Consider the following 25,768-nt stretch of genomic DNA (forward strand, 5'->3'; position numbering starts at 1 on the left):
CTACCCTTATACAGCTTATTCTTTATATTACTTTTCTCTTTCTTTGAAGACTATTTTTTTAACTATAGCTGACTTTACCAATGTTGTTTTCTTTCTTTAGCATCTAAGCACATTTTCAAGCATACTGTATCTGCTCAGGGTGTGATGAAGGCTGCCAAGATGGCATAGTGGGTAAAGACATGGCCACCAGGCTGATGACCTGAGTTTGATATCAGAACCTATAAGATGGGAAAAGAAAACAGATTTTCACAAGTTGTCCTCTGGCCTCCACACACATGCAGTAGCATATATATATATACACACACACACACACATACACACACCCCTGTATATGCACATATGTGCACACATACACACACATAAAAGTAAATGTAAAGAATTTTAAAGTGTTTCATAACCCTTTCTAGCTATATAACTAGGCTGATTTTTAATTTTGTGAATTATGTGGAGGCCTTCTTTCCTATGTTCTGACTCCTTCATATTGCTACATTGGGACCCATTATAGACTTTTATGAAATGACTTTTGCCTACTTCCAGTCTTCATCATGAGCAGAGCAAATGAACTTGTTACATGAAATGATGACATAATCCTGGGCATTTAGCCCCAGTGGCAGTCACAGTGAGGAGCTGGCTGCTGAGTTCCAGAGCTATAAACCTAAAGGTCTTGATATCCAGGGCTCTGAGTTATAACACTAGTAGATGATTCAACAACTCCAAAGAGTGATGGGGCACAGATTGTCTGCCAGAAGCTAAGACAACATAGGACGATGGGAGACCGAGAAGACAAGAGATGGTACAGAAGAGAGACTGCAGAAGTTGAGGGCTTATAAAGAGCTGAGGGTAGGAACCTCCAAGCCCTGCTGCTAAAACAGAAAGACTTTTCAAATGATGAGGAGCGAAGAGTCTTGACACTCAAGGCTCAAGAGGTGTAACTAGATGCAGCATATTGACATTGTAAGCCCAGGGCTGGAAGCCTCTGCCTTAAGGACATAGAGCCCTAAACCTCCCACTGTGACAGCTTGTAAGCGTAATCCTCTAGTTCTTAAATCTGTGGGTGGTATGTAGGGTGAGTAGAAAATTTCTCAATAAAAATATGAGAAAAAAAAAAGAAAGAATCCCTCTGATAAACCTTGTAAGAGGACACTTTAAAAAAAAAAAAGACTTAAGAGTCATAAGATTCTGGATTTTGAAGTCCCAGTGTGTGACCCTCTAGAACTAGAGCTGTTAATGCCAAATGACGTGCTCCTTTTGTCTACCCATGATTTTCATCTAGTTAGAGTAAAAGAATCTCCTGTCAGCTACTGGTGACATTTTGAGCCTCTTAGCTTTAGTGGAAGGACTATATCCACTACTCCTAAGTCATTTTTTTTTACTGGTTGAAAAGCTCACATCTTCACATCCTAATTGGATCCTTTAGTGATCACACTTTGTTCTATGCAGTAAGGTAGAAAGGGCAGAAAGAGGGATGTGTGTGTGTGCTCTATTTGTTGGTGACAGTTATAAAAGCAAAAGCATCAGGGGTGAAACTGGGTAAGTAATTTATCTTAGGGATTTGACCTTCCACAACTGTGGGCACTAGTTAAACTCCCATCTTAGGGGCCTGTGTGTTGCTAGCCTGCTGAACATCAGGGAAGTTAGTCAAGAAGGAAAGATGGTCTGTGTGATGGTTAAACTCAACTGTCAACCTGATGAGCTCTAGTATCACCTGAGAGGCAGGCTATTGGGCATGCTGCAGGGAGGATAACTTGACTAAGTACATTGAGGTGGGAAGCCTCACCCACTGTGGGTGGCACCATTCCCTGAGCTGGGATCCTGAAAGGTATATAAAAGAGAAAGTGAGTTGAGGACCAGCCCTCTTTGCTGTCTTCTTCCTGACTTCAGAAACAAGGGGTCCAGCTGCTTCAAGCTCCTCCTGCCATGATAGCCTGCACTTTGACTGAAAACAAACCCCTCCTTTCACCCTTAAATTGCTTTTGTCAGAGCCTTTTATCACAGGTGGTCATAATCATCAGCACTATGAGTCAGAGTGGCTTAGGTTTTATTCCCCAGTCATTCAATCAAATGTTAATCTGGACATTGGGTAAATGCATTTTGTAATTTTTGTAAATGTAATCAAGTCTAGAAGCAGTTGACTTTTAGTAAGGAAGATTATCCTAAATGGTTCAAATCAAATGAAACACCCCAAGAGAAGAATTGAGGCTGCGTGGAAGAAATTCCGTTTGTAGGAACAGCTTCAACTCATGAGAGTGCAGCCTATTGTTCACAGTACTCAGCCCTAGAGATTTCATACTTTTCTACCCGGCCCCCAGAACCACCTAATCTGGTTCACCAGCACGTACACAAACACACAGTCTTCAATTAGTTCAGATTCATCTGTGACTTATATAGATTTGATGTAAATGCAAGCAAGCACACCTTGGTTAGGACAAAGCAGACCACATCAATCCTTAACTGTCTATAAGCCTTCATCTTTGGTGATACTGTTGACCTGGAGGAGAAGTTACTACCTTCTGTCTTAGAAAAAGTACTTTCAGAAGTTGGAAACGCTGAAGACAGGCTGTAGGTGTTACTGCAGACTAGCCACCGTCTACCGATACCAAAGAGAGCTAGCTGCTCTGTGAAGGGTGCCCAAGCCACAGCACCTGACTCCATTATGACTTCTCTAGTACTGGGTGGTAGCTGCTTCACTTCTAATGAGAAAGATAAACCGGCCCACCTTTCCCCAGGGCACCGGGTAAGTGTGAACCACTGTTACTCTGAGTCTGAAGCTAGCCTAGTCTATATAGCTCCAGGTCAGCCAGGGCTACATAGTGAAACCCTGTCTCAAAAGGAAATCAGCAACTAAATCAAACACCAAAATATGTTTAAAATCATCCTTGGTGTTAATGCTAAGTTCTTCAAGTTTTCATTGTAAGTGTTTATTTTTTTTATTTTTATTTTTATTTTTTTTTGGTCTTCCCATAAATAAGCAGAGATTTGGGGGAATGGACAATGTGATTTCTTACCTAGCAGTTTTGGGCTCTCTCATCTGCTGCCTTGACTTCTTTGAGCAAAAGGACTGTCAATAGAAGAACCAACTGGGCTGCTATTGTGCTAACACTGGCCACTTTGAACATTTCATGGATGTACTGAGAACAGTAAACAGCCATCGAAGTTGACCCACCTCCAGAAAGCATAGCCTCAGCCATGACTGTTTCCATCCATTTGTACCAGAAACTTTGCCATTAGAAGCTTTGGTGAACTCTAGAAGGTCATGAAAGTATTTCTATGGAGCATGCCCCATGGTCACCTGGTAGAGGAATTGTTGTGGCTGCTGTTAGAGCCAAGGCTGTGATTGGTGCAAACACAAACCTTCATTTGCATGTAGGATGTGTTGTGATTAGTCCAAACACCTCTTCTCTGCTATGGTACAAAATGTCCACAGCCAGGCGTATGCAAGGAGGCTTCTTGGAATCACCTACTTGACACTTTGTTGTATAGCCCCTTAGAGAATGACTGTATAACTATGCCTGGCTACAGACTGAAAACCAGGGATTCTCTTCTAAAGAAGGGAAGACAGAGATGAGGAGAGCATCACTCCTCACTGTAGGACCTTGTTCCCACTCTTTAAGTTTTTAAAGTAAGAGGCCATAGGGACCTACATTGAGCTTCATGTCTTTAATTAAATAGAAATGCTTCTCCATAGCACCTTGGAAAAATGTCATAGGATTAAAATGTCTCAGGATTAAAGAGGTGTCCACATCACACAGTGTTATCCCCAGGACACCCTTGGACCACTGCAAGTAGGGGAGTCTCTACACTGGGTGTCAGTGTTGTGTGTGGATTCGCAGAATGACCTTTCAAGGGCCTTTGGAAAAGCTGTATTTCTTTCTGTAGAAGAAAGAATGCAGCTTAATGACCAGGGGCCTCCTTTATACATTGATGCCTTTGGGGAATCTGCTGCAGCATGGTGAAAAAAACTAATTTATAGTGTGGATCTGCATAGGTAAAATAGATTTTATGGAAAAGGCCCTTGGCACAAATTCATCCAAATCAATTCCCACTCACATTTGGGCAGCCATAATATTTCCTGTTTATTGAGCTTTTAGCCACTGGTCCAAGCAGTTCATGCAGATGTCCACACTTAATCTCCTAAGAACTCCATGAAGTATGTACTATTACTGTTATTCACACATGACAAATGAGGACCCAAAGCATGGATGGTAAAACAAACTGACACCTCCGTATAAGCCGCCAGGGAAAAAGTGAGCAGCAGAGTCTTTCTGTAGCATCTCCCAGGTGCATCCTGGAACCTGACCGATAGCCCCGGAGCAGAGGCAGGGGGCTCTATTGTCTCTCTTCTCTAGGGTGGGGGAATGGTTACAGGCTGAAACCCTCCCACAAAGAACTGTACCCCAAGAGAGTTATACCTAGCCCGTAATTTAATTAAGTTGAATGAATTGGAACCTGCAGTTTAGGATCATTCTGGTTAAACGCAATTAAGTAAATAATAAGCTTTTGTTACACCGACGTCATCTCTGACAGAAAAACCTGCAAATCGGAAGGAAGAGGACCGGGAGGTGCTGAGGGAGGGGCTTTGTACTACCCCCCCCCCCCAGGACCACCTGGAGTCTGTGGCCTCTTTGGTGGTTCCTCAGCCTCCTCCTCCATCCTTCTCAACCGGAGGGCAGATGCCATTTCCTGACCCCCTGTAGTTTCCAGCCGCCCCAAAGGCTTTCCATATCACAGAGACTTGGTATTTTCAGGAAGGAATTACTGTAGAAAGGGAATAGTGTCAGTTTAGAATCTTCTAGACTGGCAGTCTGCTTTATTTTATACTGAGCATAAGAAATCAGGCGGAACAATTCCCCCACCCTCTACCTTCGTGGTCTTCTGGGGCTGAGAATCCACATGTGGCACCAGAATTGGACCTTCTGGTGTTTTGGTGTGCCACAGACACCACCCAGCTAGGTTCACAGACAGGTTCAAGGTCCTCAGACAGCAGGCAGTCAGGGGACAGGGGGTATGATTTTTTTTCCCAGTGCTCTTGAATTTGAGGCATACCTTTTATTGGACACATGATTATGAAGCCAACTTGCAGATAGGTTGAGTGTTGCAGAAAATATAAAATGGGCCTTTAAACCAATGCAAGACTGTCTTTTTTTTCTTTTTCTTTTTTTTTAAATCAAGCATTTGATAACAAATGGAGCTCTCCCAGCTCACAATAACAAGCTGCCTAGTTGCATTCATAAGTTGCTGCAACCGCTCTCGGATCCCAGGCCTCTGTGTGTGTGTGTGTGTGTGTGTGTGTGTGTGTGTGTGTGTGTGTGAGAGAGAGAGAGAGAGAGAGAGAGAGAGAGAGAGAGAGAGAGAGAGAGAGAGAGAGAGAAGAAAGTATTCCAACTTGAAATACATATGGTAACCGGACTGAACAGTGACAACCAGAGACATCTTTGCCATTCAGAGAATTTATGAAAATCCCGTGCTTCTGGAAGGCTCCCGCAGCTCCACACGCCCTGGCGGGTGAGCTCCCTGCAGCAGCTGGAAGCCGATCTATAAATAGCACAGGGAGGGAAGCGCCCCAGGAGCCCAGCGGGCGGGAGATCCCCGGCTCTCCCCAGCGCGCCCCCGCCGGCACCCGCTCCCTGCTTGGGAAAGCCTGCAGGCGGGCTGCGCGGCCTTAACCCCCGAGGCGCCGGCACGCGCAGTGAACCCAGAGTAGGAAAAAAAAAAAACAAAAAACAAAAAAAAAAAACCCGCATCAGTGCTTCCTCCCACCCTCTAAGCGGCGGTGATCACACATGCAATTTCTTAAGCCCCCAAATGCAGAGCACGGAATCTGTCCTGGGTCCTTTTATTTTCTGAGAAGCTTTAATCCAAACCTTAAAAAAACAATCATCCCAAATTTGGTCTTGAGCATGATGTCTCCAGTACAAGGTTCCCCTTCCTGCGCTTTATGCTGTTTAAGGACAGTAGCGTTCCTGGGAGTGAAGTGCCTAGCGGAGGCTGCGCATGCATGCATGCCGGGTGTGTGTGTGTGTGTGTGTGTGTGTGTGTGTGTGTGTGTGTGTGTGTGTGTGTGTGTGTGTGTGTACACGCGCATACGCGCCGGGTGTGTGTGTGTGTGTGTGTGTGTGTGTGTGTGTGTGTGTGTGTGTGTGTGTGTGTACACGCGCATACGCGCGCCCGCGCTTTATTTTTGGCGCATGCACACCCCACGGTAGCCTCAAGGTCGGCGACAACCCTGATCGGTCGGGGTCCCCCGCCCATCCGTGCTCTCCCGCCCGCCAAGGACGCGGGAAGGAGCAAGTCCCCCAGTGGCGGCGGGGCATCTTGGGGCGCCCGCGCAATTTCAGCATTGTCGTGCTGGAGTGGGGACAAGCAGGCAGAAGCCGGTCCCCAAAGGTGTGGACTTGGACCTTTCCGAGTGGGCAGCCGGGGCCTGGCTGGTCCCAGCCGCGCCCCCGGCTTGCTGCCCACCCCCAGGGCCTCCCTGCAGCCCCTTGGCATCCTCTCTGCGAGCTGTCACGGAATTTGGCTCTGAGAGGCAGCTGGTCCTGGCCAGGATCCCTGGTCCATCTCAAATGGAAACAGTTCCTCCTGAGGAATCGGCCGGGAATCTCAGTGGAAATGCACTGGGGCAGGGCCCCCTGGCGTGTTTAACCAAGGCCAAGCTTACCACTTTGAGGCAAGGGATGCTTCAAATGGAGCGGGATTCCTGGTTACAGACTGAGGTAAGCCCAGAACTAAGGTGACATTGACTGGGGACTTCAGTTTTAATGGGGCCAGCATCCCCCGGTTAAGGTTGAGAGGTTTGCCTTTCCTGTCTGACTCAGGCCTCTCTGGTCATCCTCAAAGTCTTTTCTCACACTGCTTTTCCTAGCCTTCCCACATCCCTGAGTGAAAGCATTTCCCTGTGGGGGTTTGGACGGGATTTCCTTGGGCTCTAATTTCAGCATTTTACTGTTTACATTAGAAGGTCAATGCCAAGGCTGACCTGAAGTATTCCCCCTCCTTCTGCACTTTCATCCACCTTCCTTGCTTTATTTTTCTGTTCCTCTCTTTCCTTGTCTTGTTTGTGTGTTCCTAAGTTACCCAGCGTCTCTTTGAAAATATGAGTAGAAACAAAAAGAGGGTGGGAAGAGTGTTGTGATTTTGTGTGTGATGTGATGTTGGGAGGATGGGGGGTGGCTTGTGAGACACTCACTTATTAAAAACTGGGACACCTACCCATTTCAGCTTCTTCAGGACCACACTGACAGGATGATTTCCTGGACGATAAAGTACATCTCTATGCTTTTCAACCTCCTTCTCCTGCATGTGGGAACCAGAACTTGCAAGACTAGGTGGATGCTAAACTTGAGGGGAAATAGTGTACTCTTGAGACCCAAGCTAGTTTGAGCCCTTTATGCTCAAGCCAGGGAAAGGTAATGGTAATGCTTACCCTTCCAAAGAACTGCATTTATGGAGCATTAGTTACATCTGTTTTACTCTAAAAGCTTTATGCATGTTGACTCAAATGTTAAAGCTTCCAGGGCATCACGTAAAGCACTTCTTTTTACAGATGAAGCAACTCGGGAACAGATAGACATGCTAAGTCTTTTGAGCATGATCAGAGTAAATGGAGAAACTGAGGTCAAAACTCAGCATATCTGGTCCTAGAACAACGCTCTTGTGCAGTCTTAGTACATCACATGACTCTGTCCCCCCATGTATTCACTGTTGTGCTATATGCAGTTCTAGCCACTGGAGGTAGCAGAGCACAAAAGGGAGTCAAGATCTTTGTGTTCTAGTTGAAGGAGACATCATAATCACAATCGGTGAACAAGCTCCATGGCTCCAGATAGTGAGAGACCCATAAAGAAAAGAGAACAGGGCAGTGCACAGAAATTAGTTCTGTGATGTGGGCTGGGTTGCAGCCCAGCTGGTAGAGGGTTTTCTTAGCGCACAGGAAGTCCAGGGTTTGATCCTCTAAGTCCTGTAATCACAGCACACCGGAGAGATAAAGGCAGGAGCGTCATGAATTCATGGTCAGGCCGGCCTGAGATCCATAAGACCCTTTCTCAGAAAACAAAAACAACACGAGCAACAAAATCAAAACTACAATTTACTTCTGCATGGAGAAGGGCAAGAGAAACCTTTAGGAATCTAGACTACAAGTAAGCACAGGCAGTGATGGTAGCTACCTGTAACAAGCATGCAAGTCAAAGTCAAGGATACACTGAGGTTTCTTTTAAATGCATTTGCTTGGCCCCAGATCAAAAATATTGAAACACTGAAAAGAATGTGTGGGTCCAAAAGATCTTCATACCATGCTGCAGGGACACACAACTTTGCAAGCCAGTAGGGTACCATATAGTATTTCCATCACTTGCCACATCTGTGATCTGACTCTGAGCAAATGGGAACATTTTCAGTGAGAGATATGCATGCACATATACACTACAGTCTGGTTTCTAGTAAATGGAAACATGGAAGGAACTTTACTACCTGTTGCTAGGAAGTGGATAGAGTAGCATGGTGTTGCCACATGAGGGAATATCATACAGCCATCAAAAGCACATAGGGTGCGGGGGAGACAGCCCAGTTGTAAAGTGACTGCCATGCTAACACAAGGACTTGAGTTTGAATCTAGCGCCCCTGTAAAAATGCTGAACATGGCCATGCATACCTGTAATCCTAAAACTCAGGAAACAGGGAAGATCTTCAGGAGTTCTCTGGCCAACCAGTTAAGTTGAATTGACTAGTGAAAAGGCTGTCTTAAGAAATAAGGTGGAGAGTGAGTGAGAAAGACCCTGAGGTCAACCTGTGGCCTCTAAGTGCGTACATGCACACCGTCACCCCTCCACACCCAAAGCCACCCCCCCACACACAAATAAACACGTCACCACAAATATACACAAAATTAAAAGATGACTCATAACAACATTATTGATTTTTAATGATATAATCTTAACTGAGAAGTTGAGTATGAAGACCACATATAGCATGATTTTGAAAACTACATTCAAAACTACTGTGATAAAAAAAAAAGTCTAACTATTTAAGAATATACAAAGTCAAAATGACACAGGAAACCAAGAGAACCGTGACCACAAAATCTGTGATTATGGCTGCCTTAGATGGGAGAAGCTAGGGAACCTTTTGGTTGATCACAGACAAGTCAGTGGTACAATCTGAGCTGAGTTTTGGCTGGGGGGGGGGGTGCTTATTATATCATTAAAAGTAAGTTGTCATTAACAAAGTATGGCAGGCCATGCTTGGAAAATAATGAAAGTACAAGATGATCCAGGTACTGAGATCAACTCAGTATGTACACCCTGGGCTGAAGAAAGGTAGGAGGCATTGAAGGCGGATGAGTAGAGCTCCAGTTAGTGCAAAGGAGCTGGGTGTCTCTAAGGAAGAGACAGGCAGCCAGAGCAGAGGTAGCTGCTAGGTCACAGGAATGAACTAGGGCCATCATGCAAAGCTATGTAACACAGGGGGAATAATGGATGAGTTGTGAGACGTGAAGTGAAGCAGCCATTTGAACATCATAGAGGACCACTGTAGGTTCATTGTTGCAGAGAATAGGCAATGACAAGGACTGTGGGCAGGCCCCTGCCGTAGTGAAAGAGAGAAAACAGTGGCAGGAGTTTGAGTTTCTGCAACTCATTTGCTACACAAGGTACTCAGCCTGAGGAAGGGTCAAGTCACTGAACTCTAGCCCATCTCTTCCTGCCAGTGCGTGTCTTGGTGCTGGGCAGGGATGGAAGAAAACATCTTTCACATTGCAGAGGGCTCTTTGGCCCTAGGTAACCTGATAGTGACTCAGGGTGATAAAAATAGACTTGAAGAGAAGTGGATGTAGTTTTCAGATCTCAGAGTTCATGTGACTAGATATTTGGGTTGATAAAGACAAAAAGGAATCAGAGATAATTCCTGGAGTTTTCCTTTTCTTTTTGGTGTTATAACTCCAAGGTTACTGACTGCATATACAGGAAAGAAGAAGAGCGCAGAAGACTCGTTCGTATTCAGAGGGGAAACCATATTTTGGACATATTAATTTAAAAATGGAAATACAAAAGTTGGGGGGGGAGGGAGACATTGGGCTTCATAAAGGAACCAGGAACAATTTAGGCCAAGAGATATAACTGTGGGAATTCAAGGTCATCTGTATGTACATAGTTGTCATTATGAGAGTGTGAAATCCTTTACACAGAGAAATTCTACTTTCATTTTTTTCCTCTAGCAAAGTATAAAGGAGAACTGTTTATCAATAAATATTTACTGAATAGTTGGCCAAAAAAAGGCTATATAAACAGTTGGAGTAGGGGAGAGGAATGCCCTAGGTTCCTGCCTTGCTCTTGTCTGAATGCTGAGGATGGATAGTTTGTAGGCCAAAGCCAGTCCAATGGTGAAGACAACTCATTAGTAGGATGTGGGCTGCTGCAGATCTCAGGCTTAGCATGGGAGTGCCCAGAGCTATTCAAATCAACCAGAATTGATGGGGACTACACAGTGAAGAGGTAGAAGAGCCAGAAGAGCCCTAAGTGTCAAACAAAGAAAAGTGCTAAGGTGGAAACAAGGACACATCTCAAAATACAGTAGAGCCCGTGGATGAAGGAAAGCATGATCATCAGGAAAATCCAGGGCCGAGAGACTACTGGCCTGTCAATGGATCCAATGTGCTCAGTAGCGATTGAGCCTCAGGATTTCATTTAAAGGCCACTGTACTGCAGGCATCTGTACAGACTTAGATAACTAGCTGAGGGCCAACTGCCACAGTTCTTGTCACCTGAAGCACCACAGTAGCTTAAATGTGTGGTGTTTTGTGACATCTTTAGGGAATGGTTGCTGAGGCCTTCCCACAGGAGATATTTCAGCCCCTCTCTGGTATGCCTATTATGAAGCATTTGATTGCATATGAATTTCTATTGCTTTATAGATATTCTGTCCTCTCCATGCTAGCACTGAGGGGCTGACTCTGCTCATCTAAATTCTGGCCTGACACACCCTCCCATGTTGCCACATCCTATCAACTTGGTAACATCTAATTCCTACTAAAACTTGCAATTATTCCTCACTTTTTTCCTTACATGATTGGCAGGCCTTTTACTCACCACTGCCTAGCACAATGCTAAGCATATGAAATGTGGGTAACTATAATGGAGAAAGAAAGAACCGAAGGGAGAGAGATGGACAGAAGACTGAGCTACGTCAAGGCCATGTTACTGTCACTGATGACACAGGCCAATGTGTTCTTTCTGCAGAGGGCTGAGTGCCATCTTGCTTAAGATTGTAGACTGGTGATCAACTGGCAGTTCCATTCTGGTTCCACATCTAGCCTGATTAGGTCACGTAAAGTGTGGAAAATAGCAATGCTTCCAGTGGAGTACAGATATGATTTTTAACTGTGGTGATATGAAAGTTAGATTGTGGTACCTGGCATGTAAGAAGAATACCACAGAGTTCGGCTATGAGCCACTTTCAAGACATTTATCTGTCAGTACATCTTTGATGACCAACTTCAAGGAATTTTTTCTCCTGAGAATCTGAGCTTTTCTCTTGTGAAGGGAGAGCTCTAGGAGTCGGGTAGCAGCCAGTGTTGGCAGATGGGGAATTATTCCTGAGCACATGGGTGTTTGCCGCTCTGTTTTACAGACTGTGCCATGTGGTATTCCACTGTTAGCTAGGAGTCTGAGTAGTAGTGAGGATTCACAATGTAGTCATTCAACTTTACAGAAACAGTGATAGATACCCGTATAAGCAATATACGAGCTCCATAAGCATAAATATGGCTCCATCCCTCTCTTCAAGGTGTTCAAAGTCCAGTTAAGGGACAAATAGACAATTACAACATAATATTCAAGGAGCTACTGTGTCTCAAGTCCCCAACTCCATGACACCAGCATCTCACCTGCTGGGGAGATTTGTGTGAACATGGTCATCATGATGGTCCCTTGTATTTACAAGTGAATTTACAGTGTGTAAGTCATGCTCACTTTGAATTGCTTCATTAATATTTATAATGTTCTGACACAGGTAGGTTGCTCTTCATGTTTTATGAATGAAATTTAACTTTACTGAGCAAAGGTATTTCTTGCGGCACAGTGCCATAGTCTGCATTTCCAGCCCCCTTTGCACATTGTTTCCATTCAAGGGTGTCTGGAGTGCAATCCTTGTGGGATGGGTTTTTTTTTTTTTTAGATCCTTATGTCACGTGATAGAGTTGACGGCTGAGTTTAATTTTCCTCCTTGGACCTTTGTTCCCTGTGGACTTCACGCTGACAACGTGTCCATTCTAGGAGGGTGTGCACAACTACCTTACCGGCTAGAGGGCAAAGCCCATGGGAGGGCATGATGGTTTCTATGCTCATGTCAAATTGGCAGACACTCAGTATGGTAAAGCTTGTCCAGTCAGGAGGAGAGAAAGACAGCAATCACTTTCCCTTCTTGTATGGCCCATTTTGTACATTCTTCAGTTGGTTATTTATGAAATATGTATCAGTCTCCTCATATAGAATATATCACTGATTAAGCTTGGCTGTTGGTTATTTGCATAAGGAATGTGAGTTCTTTGGTGGTTTAAAATTTAGCTGATGAAAGTCAACCTCACACTTCTATCATGAAACTGTAACAGGAAAATGAGTTTGTGTGTCTCAGATCTACAGTTAGATTTCCAGCTTTGTGGAAGATGGTGCAATACATTTTCTTGGTGCCTGCAGAATCCGTGTGTGTGTGGAGGGGCAGGTGGTGGGGGAAGGTTCCATTACCTCATCCTCTTCCACCAGGCCTGCAGCGCCACTGAAGCTGAGCTCACTGCAGCAGGCCGGAGGTACCCACTCAGCAGCTGGGGGGGCGGCTGTAGCCAGCTGACTGTATTCTTTCACGGAGAGACAGGCCTGATTAACCGGCCTTTTAGAAAATTATTATTTTAAGTGAGAAGTTTGTGAAAAGAGCCATAGTTTATCAGAGGTGGATTTTTGAGAAGGAGCCTTTTCATTTTCAATTGCTTCAGCATGCCCAGATTAAGTTACATGCTAGTTGACTGGTGAAGAAACCATACTAAAATTTTTGTACAATAAGCAAGGGGATCAATGGTAGTGAATAAAATGTCTGAATTACAGCACATGAGGGTGTTTTAAGGAATACCTTTAACCAGAAATGGTGGTTGTTTTTGTTTGCTTTCAGTTGCTGAGGCAAAAAAAATACCATGGCCAAAAACACTTAGGGAGGAAAGGGTTTATTTGGCTTATACTTCTACATCATAGTCTGTCATCAGGGGAGTCAGGGCAGGAACTTAAGGAGGAAACCTGGAGGCAGGAACTAAAGCAGAGACCCCAGATGAATGCTGCTTTCTACCTTGCTCCCCATGGCTTGCATAGCCTGTTTTCTTATGCAATTCAGGCCCACCTGCCTAGGGATGGCACAGCCCACAGTGAGCTGGGCCCTTGCATATTAATCATCAATCAAGACAATGGGCCATGGATGTGCCCACAAGCCAGTCTAATGGACGTAATTTCTCAATTGATGTTCTCTCTTCCTGTGTGTCTCTAGTTTGTGTTGAGTTGACAAAAACAAGCAGCCCTGTAATCCTAGCATTGAGGAGGCCCCTGTAAGGAACATCTAAGATTTGAGGCTAGCTACATAGTTAGATGCTATCTAAAAGAAAAATACAGTGTATGAAATTCTCAAAGAATCAATAAAGCTATTATTAAAAACCCCCAAATGAAGTGTCTTTGTTTTGCTTTTAATTCATGCCATTATATAATCAAGAAACATTTTGTATTAGCATTTTCTTTCATGTTTAGATTAGACTTACATGGATTCATTAGTAGACATCTAATAATAAACAGGCCAATTCTTTAAATAGTTACTTTGGGTTTCTTTTTTGTCTTTTAAAAATATTTTAAAATTTATATTAACCTTTATAACTGTTTTTATTTTAAGGCAGTTAAAACGCTAGGATATTAATTAAGCATCTAGGCACAGATAAGTCTTGAATGTGTGATGAACATGTATAGGCAGTTTTGATGTATTCTGGAATATAGGCCCTACTCCCTGAAGATAGCTGGACTCAGCTCTTTCTCTGTCCACACTCCGGTTTCTACTGTGGTCCTAAATCTTTTCCTACAGCCTCTGAGGTAAATGACTAACAAAAATGAAGGCCAAAATAATGATCAACATGTATGTGTCTGAGCCACTGGCTGCTCTTTGTCAAAATGTCTCTGGCCCAAATTAGCATTGATTGACTCTGCCTGTTACCCATTTTATCTCTCTGTTGCCAAACAGAAACCTGATTTTGGCCTATGAGGGATGGTATGGCAGGCATGCTTGATGTCAGACTTTTCAAAACCAGATTCCAGAGCATTATTTCTGGAGACTTGGACCAAGGTCCAGGAAAAATTCCCACCACCACCACCACCACCACTTTTCATTTCTAAAAAGCTTGAAACTGATGCTGATGCTGTAGGTCCATGGACCTTGTTTCACAGCCCTGGCTAGATGGCGCTTGAGGAGGGATCTGCAGTGATGGTGAAGTGGCATTTCAGAAAGCAGACTTCCTAGCCCATGGCCAGTCCAGCAGAGCGGGGAGAAGCCACCTGCTCCAGTCTGACCCTTACCATCCTGGCTTCAGCACTGAAATCCTCATATTCCCAAGAACCACTGGTTTCTGATAGACTGAAAAGTTGACCTCCTGATGAGGCTTATGAAACATTCGTCTGATAGAAGCTTTGTGATGCTTGAGTGTGGGCATTTAGCCTAAAACTTCAGACCCAGAGTGTTTTAAGCCATGCCATTGTGCATGCTATGAGGTGATGGATGAAGCATGTAGCTGAGGTGTTGCTACGGAGAGAGCTCTTCTGTCAGTCTCTTCCCTGGAAATTATGGGAGGTCAAGGTTCACAAACATATCCACATATTGGAATCACTGGGGGAGCTTACTGATGAAAGAGATGCTTGTGAGCCAACACTGAAGGTTTGGAATTTTGTAGATAAATTTAGGAACCTTTGTGGCAGATAGTCTCCGAACACAGCAGCCACTGGTGTCTCCCAGATGACGTTCCTGTCCTTGGCTGGAGAGTTAAGATCTGGATTGGTCCCCTTTAGTCACACTGTAGTTGTGACTTTATTTCAACAACATAAAGGCGTTAAGTGACACAGAGACTGGGAATTCATTCTCCACACGAAGGTCTGCTGATCCTGAAGCCATAGTGTGATGGGGTTCAAGCGTGCCTTGTGAAGAGCCATACATGGAACCATAGTCGGCCATCATGTGCTAGAGAGGCCTTCTTGAATCTGTTCAAAGCTACAATGAGTGGTCCCAGGAGCAGAACTGTAGACAGACTCCTCCAGCCCTGGTAGTCAGACTCCCTGAGCCCCAGTCACTGCTTTAATTCATGTATCTTTAGGAGATTTGTTACAGAACAATTTGGCTAAAGTACAAGTGCATTCTTTGACTTTGTTGTCCATTACAACACAGTGAATGTTTTGAATGGTGGTGTGAAAATGAAAAGCATTTCCCTTGTCACCTTTACTTTAAAGTGGAAAGGAAAATCAGCACCACATGGCTTACTACTTAGACAAAATTATCATTTTTTTTTCTTGGTGTGATTATTAATAAAAGCAAGCAATAATATAGTCTGTCAACAATTCCTTCTCTCTAGAGAGCAGAGCATAAGGCAATGGTTCTCAACCTGTGGGTCTAGAACCATTTGGTGGGTCACATATCAGCTATCCTGCATACCAGATATTTACATTGGGATTCACAACAATCGCAAAATTACAGTTATGAAGTAACAACAACATAATTTTACGGTTGGGGTCACAACTATATTAAACAGTCGCAGCATTAAGAAGGTTGAGACCCACTGGCATAAGGTGATATGTATGCAAGATGTTATTAATTTCTTCTTGATGAACTTTGACTCCAAGAACGTGAACTCTGGCTACCTCTGTGTCTCAGTGGCTCACCAGGAATCCAGGCATCATAATTAAAGTCCAAAAGTAGACGGACATCTGCGAGGAGATGAAGTTTCTACTAGGGGAAACGGAAAGGAGGAAAACTGTGAGGGGAACCAGAAGATGAGTGACGGCTTTTGTTTTGTTCACTCAATTATTTTTGGGTTTGCTAGGGCATCCTGAGGGATGCTTACCAAGCATGTTCTTTAGCTGGAAGAACACCTTAGTGTGGGTTCCCAGCCTTTCTTTGGCTGTATGCTCAAGGGTGAATTCTAACAAATGCAACGTGACTCTTGACTGGCCTTTCCCCTTCTGCTAGCACACCGGACAGCATGCTCCCTGGGTGTTTGCGCGACCAGTTCCAACAGCTGCTTTCAACTTCTGCTCCAAGCTCTTTTCTTTGACCGTTTCCTTGTGTGGGATGGGGCATCCTCAGCCTTGGGAGAAGCTGGGCACTCACGTGTCCTTCCTCCTGAGCATCTGTCCTGTGTGATTACACAATCATGAACTCCCCCAGGCAGGCTTTTCTTTTCTTTTTGCGATGGGGAAAATGACTTGTAGTGTAAACACGATGCCATGTCTAGTTTTCTCACAAAGCTTGCTGCTTCTTAATTGTCGGTGGCTTGCTGTGGTTATTTCATTTGTCAACAAAAACCTAACCTGACAGTAGGAAATGTAATAAAAAAGAATTAAAAATCTACTTAACATACAGGAAGCTTCCTTCTTCAGTGCCTAATTTTTCTCGAACTTTCATTTACACTAGCTTATCAGAAACACAGGTTTTTTTTTTTTTGCTTTATGTTTACGTGTTTACTTTTTTTGTTTTTACATTCCTGACACCAGTACCCCTTCCTTCCTCTCCTCCCAGGCCCTCCCCCAGCCCATCCACACTTCCTCTTCCTTTTCTCTTCAGAAAAAGGCAGGCTTCCCCGGATATCAACCAGGCCAACCAGCCATAGTGTAGTGGTTGAATGAAAATGGCCCCCAAAGGGAGTGGCACTCTTAGGAGGTGAGGCCTTGTTGGAGTAGGTGTGGTCTTGTTGGAAGAAATAAGTCACTGTGAAGGCTAGCTTTGAGGTCTTACTTATGCTCAAGATACCACTCAGTTTCTGAGACCACATCCTGTTGTCTACAGATCAAGACATAGAATGCTAGCTCTCCAGCACCATGTCTGCCCGCATGCCGCCATGTCCTGCCATGATGATAATAGACTGAACCTCTGAACTGTGAGCAAGCCACCACAATTAAATGATGTCCTTTATAAGAGTTGCCATGGTCAGGGTGTCTCTTCACAACAGTAGAAACTCTAATTAAGGCACTTTGCATATCAAGTTTTAGTGAGACTAGGCACCTGCTCTCCTGTTAAGCCTAGATGAAACAATCTGGTAAGAGGAAAGGGTCCCAAAAGCCAGCAACAGAGACAGCTCCTGCTCCCACTGTTAGGAGCCCCTCAAGAAGACCAAGCTATACAACTGTAACATATATGCAGAAGGCGTCGGACCCATGCTGATTCCCTGGTTGTCAGTTCAGTCTCTGTGAGCCCTTATGAGCTCCGGTCAGTTGATTCTGTGGGCTTTTGTGTGGTGCCCCGGATCTCTCTCGTTCATACAGTCCTTCCTTCCCCTCTTCCACAAGATTCCCTGAGCTCCTCTTAGTGTTTGGCTGTGGGTCTCTGCATCTGATTCCATCAGTTGTCGGATGGAGTCTCTCTGATGACAATTGGAATAGGCACCAATCTATGAGTACAGCAGAATATCATTAGGAATCATTTCATTGACTTTTTTTGCCAGTCATATTTGGTTCTATCCTAGGTCTCTGAGCTATCCTGCCTCTGGGTCCTGGCCCTCCAGGCAGCATCAGGGGTGGGTTACTCTCACAGCATGGGTCTCAAGCTGGACCAGTCATTGGTTGGCCACCCTCACAATCTCTGTACCACCTTTACCCAAGCCTTATCTTGTAAGCAGGACAAATTTTAGGTCAAAGGTTTCATAGCTGGGTTGGTGTCCCAATCCTTCCACTGTAAAGTCTTGCCTGGTTATAGGAGATGGTGGGTTCAGCCTCTGTATACTTCATTACTCAGAGTCTTAGCTAGAGTCACCCACAGAGATTCCTGGGAGTTTCCATTGCACTAGGTTTCTTGCTCATCCCAGAGATGACCCTCTACTCTAATTGTCTCTCCCAGTACTCTCTTTTTCCATCTTCCCCCCATCCCTCCCATTCCCATTCCCATCCCACTCCCATCCAGATCCCTTTCCCCATTTATTGGCAATATTTATTCTGTTTCTCCTTCACAGTGAAATTCATGCTTCCCCTGCCCCCTTGAGCTCTCCTTGTGAAACCCGTGTGTCAGTTTTCTGTGGCCTCACTTTCCTATTCACTTCATGATCATAGTGATATTCCTAAATGCAAACACAGAAAGCATTTATGATATGGAACAAAATAGGATGATTTGCAGAGGCCTTCAAACCTTTGCTTCTTTCCCATAGAAAACACAGAAGCAACATTCCAAGGATGTCCTGTCACTGTTTGATAGTGACAGTGATTGGGTTCAGCTTATTAAATACTCATGAAGGTTTGGCTAACACTCAATAATCACCAAGTCCAAATCCATATTCTTTGTGTATATGGATTCCCACCAGACCAAGTGGTAGTGGACCTACCTATTACTTTATGGTGGAAGGCATGCTTTGCATGCAGAGCTATAGATATGATGCTTTATGTTAGACATTTCCTTTGTGAAGGAAAGACACGGAAGTCCATCTGCCTCAAAAAAGGAGGTGGTTGGTTAGTTCAGCACAGAGGCCACAGGTGGGAGCAGCCGCATTAGGAGTCAAGCAATCACTCCAGAAAGAGCTCCCTCACTCTGTCTTTCTCTCATACAGATGTTTTCTCTGTCACTTAGCATTTCATTTGCTGACAATGACTTAGTTCCCAGCTGTGTTTGGGTCTGTAACCCCATGGCGAAGACCAGCAGATCTGAGCTTTCAGTGCTGTTTGGTTTTAACCCAAACCCAAATGCTGAGTTGAAAAGGACAGCTCCAAAGTCAATGGCCATGTTCAAATTTTGGAGGAATTTGAGAGTGACTTCATTAGGGAAAGACAAGAAGCTGATTCTGTTTTAAAAAGGAAAACAATATCAAGACAATAAACACAGATACATGGGAAGTGGGAAAAGGAGCCACAGACTCCTAGCTAAGAGACCAGCATTTAGACCTCACATGCCTCTCTGAAAATAGATCCAAAATACAGGTAGACAATCTCCTATTAACTGAACACAGAGACACTGATGTATAATCTGAAGAGCAACTTATTATTCTACAAAGACAACATATAAACAACCACAAACATCAATGTTGACAGAGCAATACATCCCCCGCCCCCCACCCCCCACAAGGTAAAGCACAAGGGAATCCAATCATAAGAAATCTGATAAATGAAGACACATCAATACAAAAGTAGGTAGTGTTATCTACATTAGAACCTGCCACAGGAGCTAGATACCTGGGGTTTCTGGGGCCAGAGCAACAGTGTTTGTAGATAACCTTGGCATGCTTGATGTTTGGGCTTCTCTTTTGATAAAGATCACCTTGGTGCTTGATAAAATGTAGGTCTCTGGGCTCATCCTGGTTTTGCCTCTGTAGCATGAGAGTTAGTTGAGCTGATGAAACTTCTTTTGACACAACCTTTACACTTGTAGAAAGTTAAGTGGTACAGATTCTTCCTACATTCTTAAACACTCTGCTTTTGAATATTTATCATAGCTTTCAATTTGAGCTGAAGGTAAGGGTACCTTCAGATTCACCTTGAGTATAAACTCCCAATTGGTGGAAATAAATGTATCTAGACTATTTTGAAATAGTGGAAATATTGTGGGTTGAATATATAAGGGATTAAATGAAGTAATCTATATATTCATGAACGTATATTTGTTATTATGTGTATATCCATCCATTTCCAGCTATCTAATCAGAGGTCTATGTATAATGTAGATAGAATTTATTTTTTTTACAGATACAAAGTGATGTATTTCACTGTCATTTTAATGCATATATATCATGATAGTTCTTTTTTTTTTTTTTTTTTTTGGTTTTTCAAGACCAGGTTTCTCTGTGTAGCTTTGCGCCTTTCCTGGATCTCGCTCTGTAGACCAGGCTGGCCTCAAACTCACAAAGATCGGCCTGGCTCTGCCTCCTGAGTGCTGGGATTAAAGGGGTGCACCACCACCACCCAGAGATAGTTCATTCTTAATTGCCCATCACACACTACCATTTCCTGCCCCCTTCCCCTCTTCTTCTGGTCTCTTTTCTCAAATAGTCCTTCTTTCTGCTTTCATTCCAAATATATTCTACTACTTTCTGCGTCATCCCTCCCTTCAGACCTCTTCCATCAGATAGCCCATTTTATACTTTCATGCCCTACACACACATATACACACACACACACACTTAAATCCTTATCTGCATATTGTAGAAGCTACACAATGTTTGTTTTCTGAGTCTGGCTTATTTCACTTAATGTGACTTCCGGTTCCATCTACTTTCTGGAATATTTCATCATTTATTTGTCTTCAAAGGTGAATAAAATTCCATAGGGACCACATTTTCTTTGTCTTTTCATCCCTTGATGTCTAGGCTGATTCCTTGGCTATTGTGAATAATGCGGTATCAACATGACTGTTCAGATGTATCTGTAATGTACTGACTTAGCATCCTTCAGGTACATACCTAGGATTGAGATAGACTCAGTGTGAGCTCTGTTTTTGGTGTCTTGAAAAATCACTATATTAGTTTCTGCAGGGGATGTACAAGTTCACATTGTTACCAGGTGTGATAAGTGTTCTCCCCACCTCCCCCACAGCCTTGCTAGCATTTGTTGTGATTTCATTTCCTTTCTTTAAAAAAATATCTGATTAATTCTTGCAGAGTTTCCTATGTTGAGTTTTGATCAAGTCCACCCTCCTAACTCCTCCGGATATAGCCGTTCTGCCCCGGGAGAGATGGAATCTCAGGGTAGTTTTAATTTGCATTTCCCTGATGGCTAAGGTATTGAACACTTCTTCAAGTACTTATTAATCATTTGCATTTCTTTCTTTGAGAGCTGCTTTTTTTAAATTTGGTGATCTTTGGTGTTTAATTTTTAGAGTTCTTTGTAGATTCTAGATATGAATCCCTTGTGGGAAGTATACTTGGCAAATATTTCTCTCTTATTCTTTAGACTGTCTTTCCATTCTGCTCATTATTGACCATTTTCAGTGAAGAATCTTTTTAATTTTATATAATCCCATTTGTCCGTGACTGGCATTTTTCCTGTATGGTCAGAAGCATTTTCAGATGTCCTTGTCTGTGGTTAGATCTTGAAATGTTTTACGTTTTCTCTGGATTTTTTTATTTTGAGTTTTAGATGTTCCATTAAAGAGTTTGAATAATTTTGAATTGATCATTGTTCAGCATGAGAGATAGTCATATTTCATTCTTTATAAGTGGATATCTAGTTTTGCCAGGACCATTTATTGAGGAGACTGCCTTTTGCTCATGTGTGTTTCTGACAAATTAGTCAAAGATTAAGCGTCTGTGGCTTTGTAATTTTATTTCTAGGTGTTCTATCACATTCAATTTTGCGTTGGCTTTTGTGCTGAAACTGTGTTGTCGAGTCACTATGGCTTTGCCGTATAATTTGAAATCAGGTCTTGTGAGGCTTCCTGCATTGCCTTTTCTGCCTGGGGTTTCTTTGGCTCTTTGGAGTCTTTTCTGCATCTGTGTGAATTTTAGAATAGAGTTTTTTTAGAGTTCTGTGGGGAAACTCATTAGAATTTACACAGGAATTGCATTGAATCTGCTGATTGTGTTAAGTAACAGAGCAAATAACATGATTCTAAAACTGCCAATGCACAAACATGGGAAGTCTTGACATTGTCTCCCTAGAGTTACTGTCTTCAGTGTTTTAAATTTTTCTGTAGAAGTGATTTGCTCCTTTGGTTAGATTTATATTTCCTAATTTCCTAGTTTCTCTCTTCTACTTTTCCTTCATTTAAAAAAAATCCACTGTATATGGTAGGTTTATTTAATTTTTTTTTTACTGGTTTCTTTCTCAGCAAGGCTGTTGTTAGTATATAGGAAGACTACTGACTTTTGCGTGTTGATTTTGGATCCTATCACTTTGCTGAAAGTGTTAATGAGATATGAGTTTTCTGCTAATCTTTAGGGTCTTTTAAGCTTAGAATATACCATCTGCAAATAAGGACCGTCTTCCTTTTTCATTCTTAACTGTATCTGTTTTTTTTTTTTCTTTCTCCTGTCTTATGGTTCTAGCCAAGACTTCAAGCTCTCCATTGAGTGAAAATGGAGAATGTGGGCATCCTTATTTTCTTCTCCAGCTTCTAGTTTGTTCCCATTTAGTATAGTTTGTAGTTATGTGAATGCTTATTTGGGATTTCTCCTCTATTAGTTTTATTTATTATTATTATTATTATTATTATTATTATTATTATTATCATTATTTTTAGTAAGAGATTTTCTATTCATTTTACATACCAACCACAGATTCCCCTGTCCTCCCTCTTCCCACCCCCCAGACTTCCCTCCCAACCCACCCTCCATTCCCACCCCCTCCATGGCTAGGTTTCCCATGGGCAGTCAGCAGAGCCTGGTACATTCAGTTGAGGCAGGTCCATGTCCTTCCTCCCTACACCAAGTCTGAGCAAAGTGTCTCAGCATAGGTACTAGGCCCCAAAAAGCCGGCTCATGCACCAGGGATGGGTCCCGATCCCACTGCCTAGGGGGCCCCTATATAATTCAAGCTAAACAGCTGTCTCGCTTATCCAGAGGGTCTAATCCAGTACCATGGGGACTCCTCAGCTATTGGTCCACAGTTCATGTGTTTCCACTAGTTTGGCTAGTTGTCCCTGTACTTTTATTATTCATGGTCTCCATATCCCTTGCTCATAGAATCCCTCCTCTCTCTCATCGATCGGACTCCTGGAGCTCTGCCTGAGACCCGGCCATGGATCTCTGTATCTGTTTCCATCAGTCACTGGATGAGGGTTCTGTGATGACAGTCCTCCATTAGTTTTCAAGGACTGCTGGTTTACTGTGTGGGACATAGTGGTTTACTTCCTTTATTCATCTCATTCTCATGAGTTTTACTTCTGTGTTGTTGTGATTGAGACTGTCTTTCTTCCTCCTCTGTGTATACTGTGCCCCTTTGAATGACTTCTGCCTTGGTGGTCATGAACTGCCTTAGTTCATGCTGGTCTTTGAAAAGTCCTTATTTTTTCTATCAGTGAAAAAAAATTTCTTTGTTGGCAAGTACTTACTTTCAGGGATTGAAATACGTTTCCTGACTTTAAGAGTTGCTGATGGGAAGGGTCTGATATTATTTTCATGTGTTTGCCTTTGTGTGTGAGGTAGTATATTTCCCTTTACAGTTTTTAAATACACTTTGTGCTTTTGACCTTCTATAGTTGTAATATGTTTTGGAGAGATTATTCTCTGGTTGTGTCTATTTGGGATTCTACATAGGTTTTTTTTTGTGTGTGTGTGTGTGTGTGTGTGTGTGTGTGTGTGTGTGTGTGTGTGTGTGTTTCTGTCTGTTTCTAGGTTTGGAAATACTTTCTAGAGTTCTTAATGTGTGGTCATGCTAATTTTCCTTTTATATTTTTGCACATTCATGTGGATGTACAGGTGTGTGGGGACATGTGTGTTCATGTAAGCATATGTATGTGGAGGCTGAGGGCAGCCTTGGGTATCATCCTCAGGAATGCCATCTACCTCTTTTGAGGCAGAGTCTCTCATTGTTCTGGAGCTCACTGTTTAGGCTGGACTGGTTGTCAAGTGAGCCCAGAGTTCCACTTGTCTGTGTGTCCCAAGAGTTAATATTTCAGGTACTTTGCATTTTCACTTGGATACTGAGGATTAAACTCAGCTCCCCATTCTTGTAAGACAAGTGCATTATCGAGGTAGCCACCTCCAGTTCTTCTTTCTTTTTATGACATTTGAATGTAGTATTTCTTCATCCTTGTCCTCCATCCCTGGTATTCTTTCCCTTGCTTGGTCAAATTTATTGATAATATTTTCCAATATGTTTTTTATTTGATTCATTTATTTTTCATTTTCAACATTTTTTGTTTTTTATTGTCAAAAATACTGATTTCCTTGCTTAATTTTTCTTCTAAGTTTCCTTTTCATTCATATTGCTGATTTTCTCATCTGCTTTAAACTTTCTCCTGTATGATATTGATATATTCCTTCACATCTTGGATTGAATCCATAGCCTGTCTATATCATATTTGAAGTCATTGATCATTTTACTAGGAAACTTTTGTAATTTTCTTCTGGCATTTTATGTATTTAATGATATTTGAGTTCAGTAGCTGAGGAATCTTGATTATTTGGGGGAGTCATGTCATCTCACTTTCCTTGTGTGTCTTGTGTTTCTGTGGTACCATCTGTTCATCTGTTGATTTGGACGTCTCTTCCAATATTACTGGATATTCTAAACATTTCATTCACAGTTTTTATAATTTGACCTCTGAAGATCATTGATCATACTATGGTCAGCTTTAAAACAGTAAGAATAGCAGAGTCACACATGAGAACACAGTAGTTACTCCATGCTTAAGGCTTAGTGATTCAGCTATCCCAATCAGGTGCCAGAATACTGAAAGGTTTTCTGAGAGCCACTGGTCTCTAGTATAGGGTGAAAGCTGCATCTGACATCTGTGTAGGAATCATTTTCATCATCATCATCATCATCATCATTAGCAGCAGCAGCAGCAGCAACAGCAATAGTGTAAACCAATTCAGTGGCAAGAAAGAGGGAAGGCTGTTGTTGTTTGTTTTGGCTCTTTTTGGGGGTCCACCACCCAGCTCCCAAATAAAACACACCTGGAGGCTTATTCTTACTTATGAAAGCCTGGCCTTAGCTTGGCTTGTTTCTAACCAGCTCTTCTTAACTTTAAATTATCCCATCTACTTTTTTACCTCTGGGCTTTTCCTATTATCTTACTTCTGCAAATCTTCTTACTCCATGGTTTGCTGTGTAGCTGGGTGGCTGGGCCCTGGAGTCCTCCTCCTTCTCTGGTTACTTCTTTTTCTCTTCTCCCAGATTTCTCCCTCTATATATTCTCTCTTCCTGCCAGCACTGCCTACCCTTCTCCTGCTTCTATTGGCCATTCAGTTCTTTATTAGGCCATCTGGTGTTTTACACAGGCATAGTAACACAGCCTCACAGGGTTAAACAAATGCATCATAAACAGAAGTAACACACCTTAAAATAATATTCTACAACAGAAGACCAACTAACAACAAGTAGAAATAATCTTCCTTCTGCCATGCTTTTTTTTTTTTTTTTTTTTTTAAATCTGGGTTGCTGCAGGGTGCGACCCACAATCTGGGTGAGCCTTTCCACATCAATCAAGGCAATCAGTTACTTCTTCAAGGGAGGTTCCATACTCAAGTTATCCTAATTTGTGATAAGTTGACATCAAAATCAACCACATTAAAGGAGACATTATATTCTGTAACTGTTTTATGAAGCAGGTACTAGTAATTGGAGCTTACTGGCGAGTACCTCCCAGACAGCTATATTGCCCTGTGATTTGTTATAAAAATTGAATAGAGTATTGTTGCAATGTATTCTAATGAAAAGATACTGTTCAAAGGAGACTGCAGGTTTGTTTCAATAAGTGAACAGTATAACAAAGTTTCAGAGGTTATGGTTAATTATTATAGGAGGGGTAAGGGTATTTATCTTCCTTTTAGTGAAACATGCTGCAAATTTAGTTTTATAAATGAAAAAATTCTCTTTACCAAATATTCTAACAAATTAAATTTTCTACAGTAGTTATA

General features: G+C 42.7%; 1 protein-coding gene across 3 annotated transcripts in view; it reads left to right on the forward strand.

The window, feature by feature from the left end:
* Positions 1 to 6,159: 6,159 nt before the first annotated feature.
* The window catches only part of Kcnn2 (potassium calcium-activated channel subfamily N member 2), a 385,056-nt gene continuing 365,447 nt past the window's right edge, over positions 6,160 to 25,768 (forward strand). The window contains exon 1 of one of the 3 annotated variants that reach the window (XR_008219161.1): positions 6,160 to 6,713. The gene's annotated coding sequence lies outside the window, so the exon portion shown is untranslated. The remainder of the gene's footprint in view (positions 6,714 to 25,768) is intronic. The other 2 variants (XM_052742128.1, XM_052742130.1) reach the window with 2 other exon arrangements.

Source organism: Peromyscus californicus, unplaced genomic scaffold (genome assembly GCF_007827085.1).
Source record: "Peromyscus californicus insignis strain IS unplaced genomic scaffold, ASM782708v3 Scaffold_17__1_contigs__length_78620276, whole genome shotgun sequence".
Lineage (NCBI taxonomy): Eukaryota > Metazoa > Chordata > Mammalia > Rodentia > Cricetidae > Peromyscus > Peromyscus californicus.